Source organism: Diabrotica virgifera, chromosome 2 (genome assembly GCF_917563875.1).
Source record: "Diabrotica virgifera virgifera chromosome 2, PGI_DIABVI_V3a".
Taxonomy (NCBI): Eukaryota; Metazoa; Arthropoda; class Insecta; order Coleoptera; family Chrysomelidae; genus Diabrotica; species Diabrotica virgifera.
Window position 1 is genome coordinate 165,729,302 of NC_065444.1, and position 15,853 is coordinate 165,745,154.

A 15,853-nucleotide genomic window follows, 5' to 3' on the forward strand; every position below is an offset into this window, starting at 1 on the left:
TTAGCAGACTAACATGTGTCTGTACTTCGGCTTCAAAGGCAAGTTTTCTCGGTGTATCCACGTTAATAAATTTTTCTAATAGGTTTTCCAAAATTTTGTCATTGTTGGATATTGTAGTTTTGATAGGCAATAATTCTTTGTAAACAAGTAAAGTCCATTTGTCGTTAGATATTCGTATAGTTCCTTTTTCATGTAAAAATATTCCAATTGTGTTATTAATGGGAGTGAGGAGAATTTGGGATTGGACGATAGAAAGGAGTCCATAGAATCTGTAAAGGAAAATTATTCAAAATAAGGTTTTAGTCTATCAAAATTTACTTTAGAAGTTTGGTTAGTTTTGGGATTTAGGATAATTGCGGAATTTGTAAAAATTTCTTGAATTTCGAAAGGTCCATTAAAAAGATTTTCCGATTTTGATTTAATTTGGGATTCTTTTACGTAGACTTTATCACCAATTTTAAAATCATGTCTTTGTGCTGAAATATTTTCGTCGAATCTTACTTTCGCCTTTTCTTTCTGTCTCTCTGTTTTTGCTCTGGCTACTTTGTAAAAATATTCCATGCGATTATTCAGGTCTCGAATATATTTACTCATTAGTGTTTTTTGATTATATAGAGTTTCTGGTGGTCGGCCTGCAGTGTGCCCAAATATAAGTTCATATGGTGTAAAACCGTGAGTTTTATTTTTTGTGTTGTTATAGCATATTATTGCATAAGGAAGTATAGTGAAGGGATGATCGTTTGGGTTTTCGGCTTGATTTGCTCTAATCATTTCTGAGAGTGTGGCATGAAATCTCTCTACGGATCCATTAGATTGTGGATGGTTAACACTAGAAAATGTTAGTTTGATGTCGTATAATTCGCATAGGTCTTTGATTATAGCATTCTCGAATTCTCGACCGCAGTCGCAATGAATTCTTAATGGTGTTCCATAGTGTTGAAAGAAGAGTAAAAGTGTCTTGGCTACTGTTACTGCTCTTTTGTCTTCTAAAGGATAGGCTTGTGTGAATTTTGTCAGTTCGTCACGAATAGTTAATGCATAATTTCTAGTTGGGTATTCGAATATGTCCATATTGATTCTTTCGAATGGTGTTTTTGGAGTTTCTGTTATGACTAGTGGTCCACTTAAGTTTTTTCTACAAATTTTAACTTTTTGGCAAATTTCATATGCTTTTACAAATTTCTCTACATCTTTTGTTAAATTTTTCCAATTATATTTTTGTTTTATTCTTCTGACAGTTTCGTTTATTCCACGGTGTAAATTATTTTTACCACAATGGTAATGATCTAAAATTTGAGGGATTTCGTCTTCGCTGGCTGTTTTAATTATATTTTGACAGATTCTTAATTTTAATTCTTTGTCAGCAAAAATATAAGAAAATATCTCTAGAATAGGTAGTTCGAGATTATTTTCGACACAATGTATTTTTGATTCATCGAATTGATCTTTATTTGCAAAAAGTACAAGAAACAGGTGTGATATTACTCGTTCGGGATCAAAAGGTAATGGTATAATAAAATATTTTCGATCTTTTACTGTTTTGCTGTGTACAATATTAATTCTTCTGTTACTATATTCCATGTTTTCTTCGAATATGTCTTTCATTATTTTCTCGTGAAGTTCTTCAAGTTTATTTTGCCAGAAAAAGGTAACAATATTTTTGTTAGATTTGTCTAATAAGTCCGTATTCGATATTTCAACTTTAGAATAATCGATTATCGACTTAGTTCTATAAAGTTCGATAAACTTGTCAAGTTCTTCGGACATTTTTTCTATATCTTCTTCATCGTTGTCTTCCTCGTTTTCTTGTGTGTCCGTGTCGTCTTCATTCGATGCATGTAATGTGATTTTCGATTGAAAGTTTGCACAATCCTTAAAATGGTTAATCTTAATCCTTGAGAGGGCATCAGCGTTTCTGTTTATTTTTCCTGCACGATGTTCTATTTTATAATTGTATTCTTCGAGTTTTAAGCGCCAACGCGCTAATCGGCTTCCGGGATCTTTTATCGAGAAAAGCCATGTAAGGGGTCGATGATCGGTAATAAGTGTGAATTTTCGGCCAAAAAGGTATGGTCTAAAATGTTTGACTGCCCACACAATAGCTAGTAATTCTCTCTCTATGGTTGAATATTTTGTTTCTGCACCGCATAACGTTCTGGAGGCATAAGCTATGGGTAAATCTTTTCCTATTGGGCCTTGTGATAGAACGGCTCCAATCGCGAATGCACTAGCGTCAGTTGTTAGTAAAAATGGTTCCTCAAAATTCGGATATATGAGTATTGGATCTGATGTTAGAATATTTTTGAGTTCGTTAAAGGCTTCTTTGCATTCAGAATTAAAGATAAAAGGTACGTCTTTCTGGAGTAGTTTCGTAAGTGGTTTAGAAATTTTTGCAAAATTTGGAATAAATCTTCTGTAGTAACCGGCTAAACCTAAAAATGATTTTATTTCTTTGGTGTTCTTTGGTTCCGGGAAGTTTTTGATGCAAGAAATTTTAGCTGGATTTGTTTTTACACCATTTTCTGTTACAAGGTGGCCCAAATATGCCACTTCTTTTCTTAAAAATTCGCATTTGTCTGGCTGTATTTTTAAATTTGCTTTTCGTAACCTTTTAAAAACTTCTGTTAGTCGTGACATGTGATCATGGATAGTGGGTGAGTAGATAATTATGTCATCCATGTATACTAGGCATCTTTCGTTTTGTATTCCCAAGAGGATGTTGTCCATTACTCTTTGGAAAGTAGATGGAGCATTCATTAGTCCGAATGGCATGCGGACAAATTCATAATGCCCATTTTCGACGGAAAAGGCCGTTTTCTGGATGTCTTGTGGCTCTATTTCAATCTGGTGAAATCCAGACGCTAAATCTAGTGTTGTGAAGTATTGGCATCTTCCTAATTGGTCTAATAGTTCTGATATTTGTGGTAGAGGATAACGGTCTTGTACTGTCAGTTCGTTAAGCTTGCGATAATCAATAACAACTCGCCATTTTTGTTTCCCTGAGGCATCCAATTTCTTCGGTACAACCCAGACTGGACTCGAATATGGCGACACGCTTTTCTGGATTATTCCTTCTTCTAACATTTTATTAATTTGCGTCTTTACCTCTTCCTTATGTATTTGAGGATATCTATAGGATTTAGTGAAGATGGGTTTAGCGTTGTTTGTATCGATTTTGTGCTTGATTTCGTTTGTGAAAGTCAATTTGTCGCCTTCGACATAAAATATATCTGCATATTCAGTACAGATATCTAAAATCAGTTCTTGTTCTTCGCAATTTAGGTGATCAATTCTTAGTTGTTCTTTAATTATTCTTGTTCTATCTACTACGGGTTCTCCAAAATCATTTCCGTTGTAGGCTAGGATTGTCTCCGAATTTTTGAAAGGTTCAATTGAAATGTCTGAAAATTCGATTGTCTTCGGCATAGCATTAGCATTTAGGACGGAAGTTAAGAATTCTCCATTTTCGTCTACATGGACTAATGCATGAGGTAATCTAACTTTTTCTATTTCTTGAGCTGATAATATGGCATCTGTATTTGATAAGTTGCATTTTAGTCTGCATATTTGTTCGGTCCGGCTGTCAATGGTAATTATGTTTTTTCCTTTTATTCGTTTTCTCTCCGGTCTTTCAAGATTTTTGTCTTGATCTCGGTTATTTACGATAGTGTATTTTTCATTCATAGGGTTTTGGTATTTTAAATTTGATTCCTGTTTAGAATCTGGTTTAATTTTTATTTTAGGTTCGTTTTGTCTTGTTCCGTAGGGTGTGTCGGTGATATGTCTTTAGGAGGTGTGTTTGTATCGTGTCCTACCTTGTGAAGGGTGAGAGTTTTAAAATTTGTATGCAACTGTCGGGATTTGAGATCTATTACGCATTCATAATTATCTAGAAAGTCTAGGCCTATTATGCCATCGAAGTCAATGTCTAAATTGAAAATAAAGACTTTGTGGGGATTATCGTCAGTGAAAGGAATAAGGACAGATTCTGTTATTAACAATTTTTGATCGGTTATACCTTGGATAGTAACGTTTTCAGGAAATCTATTATGATAATTGCGTGCTGTGTTTTCTTTGAAAACAGTGATTCCAGCACCTGTGTCGATTAAAAGTTTAAAAGTGTTGGTAGCATCGTTAATGTAATATAAATTTTTGGAACTCATGGTATGAAATGGGGTTACAGGAACCTTTGTTCGGGAAAATTGAGATCCGGATGAAAATTGTCTAAGTTGAGTGCCTGGATTTGTTCTTGGATATTCGTAATATCCGTTGAATGGTTCGTATGGTTGGGAGGATGATTTTGATTCTGAAGTGGAAGAAAATCCTGATAATTTTCTGTGTCGAGTGTGTTATTGGTTTCGTAAAAGTTATCTGTTTGTGGATTATTTCCTGTATAATAATCTGTTTCATAGTTTTCGTAGTTATCGGTATTATAATAATTATTATCTGTATAGTAATCGTCTGTATAATAGTTAGTCGTCATTTCATGAGGGTATTCATTTAGAACATGTGCCCTTTGAAAATTTGGGTTTCTTTGAATAACGGATGGACGATTTTGATTTTGATTTTGAGATGAAAAGGAAGGTCTCTGTTGGTTGAAATTTGGATTGTTGGAGGAATATTGATTCCTATTAGGGTTTTGATTGTTTTGATAGTTGTTAGGTCCATTATTATATTGGTTTTGATAACCGTTAGGCCTAGAAAAAGATTGATTTGGTTGTACGAAACGGGAAGAACGGCATTCAAAATTTTGATGACCTATTCGGCCACAATTTGTGCATTTTGTAAATTGAGACGAGGGTCTTCTCATTGGCTGAGAGGGTTTAGGAATAGTTGTCTTAGAATTGGATTTTTGTTCTTCAAAATAGGACAATTGAAGTTCGCGTCGGATACGATTGCTTGCTTCAATGAGATCTTTAGGGTTACTAGCCCTAATAATTTGTCCTAGACGAGGTTCTAAACCGGTTAAAAGTGTGTTTAGGGCCATGGTATCGATTAAGTCACATTGGGCGGTTTTTTGTTCTGCGGATAAATCTGCAATTTGGATCGAGGCGTACATTTTTGCATTCAAAACTTGTAAGCGATTAAAGAAAGTTAGAGGAGATTCGTTAGATAGTTGTCTTAGTCTTTGTAAGTCTTGTATTAAGGAGGTCAGGTCTCTACTGTCTCCGAAATGTAGATTTAGTAATTGTTTTATTTCTTTATAAGAAAGTGGTTTTCTAGAATTAATAAGCTGTGCAGCTTTACCTTTGAGTTTATTTTTTATGTGAATCGTTAAAAGAACGCGCTGATCGCCTGTAGCCATCTTAATAGCACAGTCGCACGCATCTAAAAATGTTGAAAGAGAAATCGGATCGCCTTCAAATTCTGGGATAATGGAAAAAATTTCCGAAAGCTTATATGGTTCGATTTCTTGTTGAGTTTGGGAACGTGTCTCGGGCATTTTGCGGGATATTTTTAAACGAATATGAAAAAAGAAGTCTGGAGAAATATAAAATATCTGTATGTAGGGGAGAAAGAAAAAAAAAATGTAGTGGTATATAAAGGGCAAAATGTATCAATAAAAATAAAAATGTTATATAGAGACAAAATGTATCAATAAAAATATCAAATAATATATCAATAAAAATGTATCAAATATATCAATAAAAATATCAAGAGAAAATATACCAAAATATAGCAAGTAAAAATATGTCAATAAAATATGGTAGAAATATACCAAGTAATAAAAATATGTCAATAAAATATCAGTATAAAATAGTATAAAGAAAAATGTCAATATTAATACTTTCAAATATTAGATAATCAAATTGTATTTTATTTTTTTTTTTATGTATCTTGATTAATAATTGACTTGCAGTATAGTCAATTTCGTAAATTATTAAAACAAAATTATTAACGAGATGATTCAAAATCCACTTACATAAAGAAGAACATCGGGACGCCTTGTTCTCTCTGCTCAGCTACCAGTGGCTTCACTAGGTGTTCCTTCCGTAGATCACAGGAGTGAGGTTGTTCGGAGATGCTTTCTTCTTTAAGGGTCGTCTTGTTCTCTCTGATCGGCTACCAGGGGCTTCACTGGGTGTTCCTTCCGTAGTTCACAGGAGTGAGGACTTCCGTAGATTCTTTGATCCGTTAAGGGATAAGAATCCGCCGCTGCCAGTGAGTATACACGTGTTCTAGCAACGTTAAACGGATCCTACTGACTGCGCCAATTGTTAGATCACTAATCACGTATTTGACTTTTTAAAAAAAGAACTTTATTTGTTACACATTAAATATTCAAACAATAGTACAAAGTAAATTAATTTAAAATGACTACAATAACTGGACTGGTCGAAGTTGCAGCTAAGAGTGGTCCCGGCATCTGAAAATGGTAATTTATAGGTTTGGTATAAAGTGCTGAATCGCTGTTCCCATGAATGTTGGCCAACGGTTCGTACAAAGTTCCTCTGCTGCTTGCTCAGCGGTTTCTGTGGGAATGGTATGATGAAATATGAAGTCGGCGAACTTAGGCTAGTTCAAGGTTAATATTTTCTCATATAACATATATATAGAATCGCCCAAGAAGTTGTTTGAGGATAAATTCGCCGGTTCAGAAGAAGAACGATGCAACCGCATATTGCAAAATTCTTAAAAAGAGCAAAAAAGAATTTTTGTTATCAAAATCATAAAGTATGATCAAAATTAGGCATTCACCACACCGCGGTCAGGATCTCGAGATATAAGCCTTTTTTGGGGTGTGCCGCTTGTTTATAAAGTAACATAACTTTTTCCTATTGTATATTTTGACTTAAAATTTTCCAAAAAATTTCTTCATGAATTATATTTTATTGTTGTGTTGGTTAAAACCGTCCGTTTATGTCCGTTTATAGTTCAAAATTCACAAACCACCCGCACTCGGTTTTATAAATAAGCCATTGCACAGCTTTTAATTAAATAGTGAATGTTTGTAATTAATGTTTGATAAAGAAAAGTTCTTATTTAATGATTTAAAAGTTCTATTAATGAAATCGCTGTCCTTTAGTGAACTAGATTACATCGGTGGTTAGCCTTAACCACAGATGAAGAAAGGTTTGAGGTAGATAGCCCGTAGATTAGCTTTACTTTTGAAGATAATTGGATGTACATATGTTTAATTAACCCGGCACCTGCCACGTGGGGTGCTACTAGCACCCCATAAAACATTTTTATCAAATATTTGGTATTTTAAGTTTGGTAACCGTGCTGTACGTCATAGTAGCTTTCCATAATATTATATAGAATAGATGTGTTAGCGTTTGAAGTGGTTATTTAGTGTCACTCTGAACTTGTAGCTCTAAAGTCGAATTGGGGTGTCATCATCTGGCACTTTAAGTTTTAATTTTTTTTTGTACTTTTGATAAACTCGTCAAATTTACATTTTTTATTGAGATAACATTTAAATTATTAATATAGACTCTATACTCACTAACTCTTAATTTTTTTAGATATTTTACTTCACTTCATTTATTACTGCTCGGTACTTGCTAATTTGTTATAACACCTTTTTAATTTTATTTTTTAACTTTTATAACATATTAGTGGCTAATAAGTTAATAAAACATGTTTTTTTATATTCTTGTGTTACTCAACACATTATTTTGTTTTTTAAACAAGTAGACCACAAAAAATTTGTAAGGGGTGCTGTGAGCACCCCACGTGGCAGTTGACGCCTTGCAAAGCCACGTGGCAGGTGCCGGGCTAAGACACTTACAGTAACTATGGTGATGTTGCCTCTGAAATTACACTGAATCGAATTTTACTTTAACTAGTAATCAAGCACTGAAGTTACTTATTTATTTATTTATTTATTAATAACAGATACAAACAGGTTTCCCTACTTACATGTATCCGTATCTACAATGACAACAGTTTAGTACAACATGCACATAATGTAATAATTTGAGGTAATAGAGACAAAAACGACGGATGTTTACCAACAAAAACGTTAAAAATAATAAAAAAACCTCTCTTTATATTATTCATGCAATAGACGTTTAAACAATTGCAAGTTTATTTCAAATAATTCCAGACAAGTGGTTATTGTTAAATCGTTGTAAATTTGGCACATTTTATTAAGAGGGCTAGAAGTATTTACAAAAAATAATATATTTCTTGGACGGGTTCTCTGATCCGGGACATAAAATTGTATTTGCCCCAAAAGATCAGGCGAGTCTATTAAGTGATTGCATATTTTATAGAGAAAAATTAAAAAACGTTGAAGTCTTCTTTGCTCTAATTTTTTTATATTAAATTCTTTTCTTAATGGTTGATACGAATCATATTCTGGCGATATTTTTTGCTTTTAATAAACTTGTTTTGAATTGATTCAATTTGCCGCATGTGACCACTATTTAATAAGGTATTCCAGACAATACTCCCAAATTCTAATTTGCTTCTAACAAATGAATTAAAGAGCCTTATATTGTGATTTGGATCTAATCGCATGTTAGATCTAAATCAGGAAGATGATAGAGGGAATTCACACTCAGATAAGATAATAGAGTGACTTCTCATTCCCAAGATATGTTGTTGATAAGATATTCGATACAAAAGACACACGTCTGCACTCCAAGACACTCAGCCACCAAGTCCGTTTCTATTCGCAATCTTTTCGAAACTTTTTCTTTAAAAAAAGTGGGGATAATGTATCCCCTCTAAAAAAAAGTGGCAACTTAAAAAGAACCGACCTATTTTAGTTTGTAGATAAAGTAGTAACGGTACGTCATATAAATACCGGAAAATTAAGTCAAGGGACCTAACGGTGGTTTTCAGAAGGGAAATTGATTCAGTCAAAAGGTTTCCTTTGAAATATAACTTAAACGGAAAGCAGCAATAAAAAATTGCAATACACATTCCCGCTTTGAATAGACTGGAGTACCTAAAGGGATCTTAGTAATAAACTTCTTGGGAGGTTTTTATACTAAACAGATTACAATAACAAGAGCTATATAAAATACGAGACTTTCGGTCTATTTTCAAAATATTTTGTTTCGGCAAAGCTGCAATAAAAAATGGTCCCGTTTATAATAATAAACTCAGTTATTTGCAAACACGGCTATAGGTGTACCGGTAATGAGTGCTAGTTGTCTTAAAAATTAATCCAGAAGATATATTAAGTATTTACTAATCATATTATATAAAAAAATGTTACGAGCTTAAATGTTGGAAATATTCAAATCATGAAACGGTTGCAAGTGTGAGTCCAATAAGAAAATGATCAATACTCACAATGTGTTTATTTTTATTTTGGTGTCAAGTGGCTACCGGTTTCTGAACCTACAGGATCTGTCCCATCCTCAGGCGAAAAAGGCCCGTTTGCTGTTATAAACAAATTCTGTAAGCTAGAAATAATAAATATAGACAGTTACACATAGACAACAAACTACCGTTAAAATTATGTAAAATTAAAACAGCTATAACTATTATGGTAGGGGAGCCCAAGCGGGGATTTTTGTAGTTACGAGCGCGTCAGATTATCACATGGGGAGAAACTTTGTACCCTGTACATGTACCCCTACCATATATTGGATCTTAATACAGGGGAGTTCGTTAAGGAAAGTCCGAAAAAAAATTTATCCTTAGAAAAACTCGATAATAGTCAACAGACTCAGAGACTACAACGTAAAAATCCACTGGACGTGATTTATAAATAAGTTTTCTAACTCACCGTAATTGTGTTTATATTTTAGATATATGTATTGTTTGTAAATGTGAAATTGATGTTTGTATGTAGCATATTATCTAAATGTCATGTTTGTCCCATAATACTAGAGATCCAGTCATTGGACTGATCTCTCTAACGGTAATTTTTTTTAATTCAAACCCCAAAGACGCTTATTGTTAGAAGGTTTATAACTAACCGATTGCTGTATAAACGTTAAAAAAAAACAATCATTGAGTGTGATTGCCTGTGCGTAGTTTTTGTAGTGTATTGTTAGACTATTCATGAGATTACACTGATGGAAGTAAAAGTTTAGATTTTAAGTAGATTAATAATATACATATTGTTGTTGAGTTTGTTTTTAAAAAGATTAGAACTTCATTACTTTGAGAGATTATGACTCTTCTTGGTAAGGTGAAGAAGTTCTTTCTAATATAAGTTGAACGTTTCATCAGTTTCTTTTTATTTTCCTAAAAACCTATGTGTTTCTGTGAAAAAAAGGTAATTATGAGATTTTTTGTTAGGGTTAAAATTTCGTGAAAATTCATACATTTATATAACATGTGACAGGATATATTTGTGTCATTACTTTTGCCTACACTTTAAAATCATCTAATCTAGACGCAGAATAAAAGTGTATATATCTTTTACTGTGTCATAAGTGGCAATTAAAAATAATAAAAGCCTTACGGGGATGGGTACGTATTTTCGGCTGCAATTGTATTTAAATGGGGATTCATATTTTTCGAATCCTGAGAAAACTAATAAATAAATTGAAAAATTTAAACGCAGAATGAAAGATTACGTTCTTACCAAGGGCAGAAAGTCCCTGAAAGCTTCTATAATGTTTCTTTTAATAAATTACAGGGGTGAAAAACTAAGAGAAAATGTAGTGTGATTTTTAATTTTAAATATCTCATTCAAAAGAAACTTTTTATACATTCTATGGGACTTTTGGCCCTCGACCTCGACAATAATTAAGTCTTTTATTCTGGGTACAAATTTTTTTTAAATATTCATTAGTTTTCTCAGGATTCGAGAAGAATGGACACCATGCCCGTGGTGATATTTTCCAAATCGAACATTCGCTATCTTTGTCATACAACGCACCGAGTCAAATAAAATATGATGACAAGACAGTGACAGTTTTAAATATATGACATGGCATCGGGAATATTTTGAGTTGTTGATTAAATAATATTGATACTGTATTTGATAAATAATTGATTTAAGACGTGAACTTAATGAAAAGTTATTTATTGTTTATTATTTATGAAAGATCCAAGCAGAGAATACATCAGGATATATTCTGTGATCCAAGTATTTTGTTGATAAAAATGTTCAAAATTTTAAGTATTCCATAGTAACAATATATTATTAAAAAATCACTTTAACACTTTTCCTCTTTTCTCGATTGAGTATTAGTTTTTGTTGTACATATAAATTATTACAATCACTGAATACATAGTTAGTGAAAAAATTATCATATTTATTAACTGACTTAATAATTTGCAATTATACAAATAACAGTTATACAAGAACATTCAAAAGCCATCTCTTTAAAATTAATGATGACATTGTCAAGTAGAATGACATTCTAGTAATGTTTACATATCCATACCAGTGTGAATTTTACTACACGTAGTTTGCCGTGTAAAGACAGAAAAAGTAGGATAGCCGTAAAATATTTGCTAATTATGTACCAATGGCCTTAAAATGGGATATTGTATTTGATTATTTTCTATTTTAAAGTTTTGTCTAAATACGTTGTATCATTTTTTTAATGTCGTGTAACTCTGTAATAAACGTAAACACTCTGTATATAATAAAGTGAAAAGGGGATAAAGAAACAAAATGTTAAAATCTATTGCTGTACTAAGAAATAGATCAAAAACTAAACCATCGACATAATTAATGAATCAACTAATTATCCAATACATTTAAATTTTAAAAGACTACAATTCCACCTAATAGACGGTATTTATTTAATATAAAATTGGAATATGGAAGGTCAAGGGAGTTCGTCTTTGACCCCAAATTCAGAAAATATTTTTTTTTTGGAAAAGTATAGGGAATTTTTTTATTACAAAATATGAGGGTATCTAAAATGATATAATGATATTCATATATCATCATAATGAGGTTAAAATTAAAAATATTTCTGAATTTATTAAATAAAAACCTGCACTGGCGTCAAAATTTACCCCCCTTGGTAATCCGAAGGCTAAAGGATATAATATTTTTTCACCCCCACCGCCACTGCTATTAAAAAATGTTGGGGTGTTTCTTACCGTGGCTAGGAGCGAAAGTAAATAATCCAAAATTACAGGAAAAATGTATTTCTTATAAAAATTGATCTGTCTCTGGATTTTTCTAAAATGATGTCGTAGTTTCTGATAATGCATCTATTTCGTTTGTGTACGGCAACATTGTATAATAATAAGTTGTAATAAAAGTTATATGATAATGTAAATGCTACATTCAAGTCAAAATAATTTTGCAGCAATTTTCCTTATAATTATTATTTTAAACACATATATGTTGGCACGATTGATTTATTTTTAATTAGAAATATTGATCTTCCTTCAATCTATGTACATCCATCGGAAGTTTGTGTATGTTATGTATTGAGTAATTATAAACGTCCCATACATATTTATGGATTTGACGGTTACTTAATAGCAATTATTCATGTTTAATAATATAATAGGAAATTTCAATTTTTATAGAATATAGTTAACATGAGATGTTGTGCTGAAACATCTTTTTGACGAATGCTTATAATTTAATCAACCAGCTAAGTAGATCTATTTAGACTAAGTAACTAGGTTACGGAGGTTCAATGTTCCCGCTCTTCTTTTCTATAAATCTGAAGAAGCCAGCTTGATGTACAGTTTTATAGAACCTTTAGGTACTTAAAATTAAAAGTCTATGATGATAACAACTTCAGATCTCGTTATATAATGCAAATATCTTTACAGAATATAGAATGGGAGAAAAGGAAATAAAGATAATCTAAGCTACCTATCTAAAGATGACCTACAAATATTAATTAAAGAATTTGTAGACACGGCTCTCATATACAACATGGTGATCTCAACAGAGAAAACTAAATCGATAGTGATATCAGCGGAACCGAGACGATGTAAATTGGTCGTAAATAACAAAATAATAAAACAAGTGATGGAAACAAAATACAGAACTCTCAAGCTACGGAAGTGGAAGAAGAAGTACAAAAACAAGTGAACATGGCGAACAGAGTAGCAGGATGTGTCAACAACACAATCTGGAGAAACAAATACCTTACTATAAAAACGAAAATCTGCATGTATAAATCAACAATAAGACTGATAATGACGTATACACTATACAGCGGAAACAAGAGCAGATATGGCGAAAACAGAAAGACTGCTGGAAACAGCAGAAATGAAAGTCTTACGAAAAATAACAAACCAAACTCTAAGAGACAGAGTAAGAAGTGATGAAATACGAGCGAGATGTGATATAGGAGAAATAAACATGTGGACCAAATCAAGAAAAATATAATGGAATCAACACATAGAAAAAATGACAGAAAATAGAATAGTAGGAATAGCAAGAGACAAATCGCCAAATGGAAGAAGATCATTGGGGCGACCGGGAAAAAGATGGTCAGACAATGTCAATTGAGGCTAAAAACCGAAAGAAAACATGCATTGAGTCTATTTATAAAGTAGGAAAAAGAAGAAGAAGACGTATTAGTAGAAGAGTAAAATTGGCTCACATGTTGGCTCCTTGAAATATACTCAATTATATTGTATAAAAATCAGTTAGAGTGTATTGGGATACATTGCATCTCAGTAATCATCTTATTAAGATAAATTCTTTTAATAATTAAATGTCTTTGGTAAAACAAATACGTTTGTTTATAATAAATACGATTGACCTATATTACCACATCAATGTGTCGATTTTCGATAAAAGGTCAGTTTGAAATAACAACTAGTATTCGTTATTTATAATCTAGTCGATTCAGCACTTTTACTAAACACTCTCACTTTTATTTATACCAAATAGTAAACAGGGGAATCCACTTTGAGTTCTACTTTCATGGCGAAAAGATTAGTCATTAGTATTTGAGATCCCAACGAGTAAACATCACAGTTACTAAATAATAACCACCAGCTCTTTACCGTAGTTACTTCAACGTACCAATAAATGAATCTACAGTGAGTATTGTTACTTCATCAACCCTTATGGTAGGGGGTAACCACCCCTCAATTATCTGAGATGATTCAGATAAACAGGAACCATCAGAACTTGCTGACTATGACTAACAAACTTAACAGCAGTGTCTTATACAGTGGTAGTAGATCGGGCGGTTTTGACAGATTGAGTGGCATTCATAGATTATTGTATCTGTATAAAGGTTGTCGGTTTCCTGAGGAGCAAATTTTGATAATGCTTATGAAGAACATGAATTTAACTCTTAACCACTGACATGCAGTATGTCATGCCTTGCCGAAAATATATTTTGTTATAAAACTTGTTTTATAAAAGATTTCTAGAACACCATCTGTGTATCTTCTAGGAGTATGGATAGTATGGTCTAGTCTTTGAACTACGTTGACGTATAGTATTCTTGCGGTATCACGTAACGCTTGTCAGTGTTTACGTTTCTATAGTTAAAATCAGTCCAGTGTATTCTTTAGTTATGAGTATGTCAGCAAGTTCATCCAGTTGTTCTATCTTCAAGCTTTTACTTTAATTGAGTTACCAATACTCAAGTTTTTTTTGTAATTTAGGTTATAAAGGATTTTGTAAGACCCTCCACCATTTTCTTAATATTATGCAAACGTTCAAAATTTCCTTGAAAAACAGTTTTTTGATTTGGAGCAGTATTTTATTCTGCAGTTGTGTGAAGGATCATTCCGTAGTTAATTTAAAAAATAAATACAGTGATACAAGACAAATTCATATTGAAAACAAAGGAGAATAGTCAACGGTATGACATACCGCATGTCAAATTCCTGCGAAGCTCTTAGACCAACGTATGTCCAACGGTATGGCATACTCCTGAAACATTCATGTCAGTAATTAAGAGTTAACACAGTTGTATATCTTAGTAAAATTACATATTTTACGGACACATATTGTATTGCCTACACATTGTCAGAGATTTACTCAGGACGAACTATTTAGTTGTTCGAATAAATAACTGGGTTGATCGTTATATCGGATATATGGGATGTAGGATATTGTTTTCGTCCATTTTACACCATTAAAATGTGGAAATCTTGTCTGTGTCATAAACCCAAGATTTCATTGAATTTAAGAAATCGTCGGCTTTCGGTGAAAAATGCGTAAGTCCAAAATAATTAATTTTATACTTTTGATGGCATCTGTAAGCATCAACAAGATGTGTTTCCGGCCCTGTTTTCTTCTAATTTTATACTGTCAATTTAGTTTGATTAAATATTAAAATCGTGAAAATGAAATCTGCACAAGTCCGCTTTTTTTAGTGAATAAACCATTCAAATATGTTGCTACTTTTTTGTTGTTTGTAAAATAAAAAATATTTTTCTTGCAAAACGGTGAGTACATATTAGATTAACACAATATATCTCTCTCTCTCTCTCTCACACTCTCTCTCTCTCTCTCTCTCTCTCTCTCTCTCTCTCTCTCTCTCTCCCTCTCTCTCTCCAACAATGTTTCTCCATTGGGCTCTATCTTCAGTTGCTGTAAGAGCTTCGCAGAATGAGTTTCCAGCTGAATGCTTTATTTGGTCAGCATGCGCGAAGAGGCCCAGTCTCTGCTCCGTATAGAAATATTGAGAATACAAGGGCATTCACCAGTCTCATCTTGATATTTTCAGAGATACTTCTGTCTTTACAAACTTTAGTTAGGCGACTCATCGCATTTTTGCCATACCAATATGTCTCCGAACTTCTGCTTCACAGTTACCATCGTTAGTTATACTAGACCCGAGATAGATAAAGGTGGTTACTATCTGGTATTCCTTAGTTCTGTTAGTCAGTTGAGTAGTGTCGAATCTGTCGGCCACCATTATATTGTTTGATAATTAAATAAATTCATCACTAAAAACATGAATTTAAATTACTGCAATTTTCAAATATTCAAATTAAATTTTGTTGTATAGAAAAATCAGGTATTTTGTTGTAAAATCAG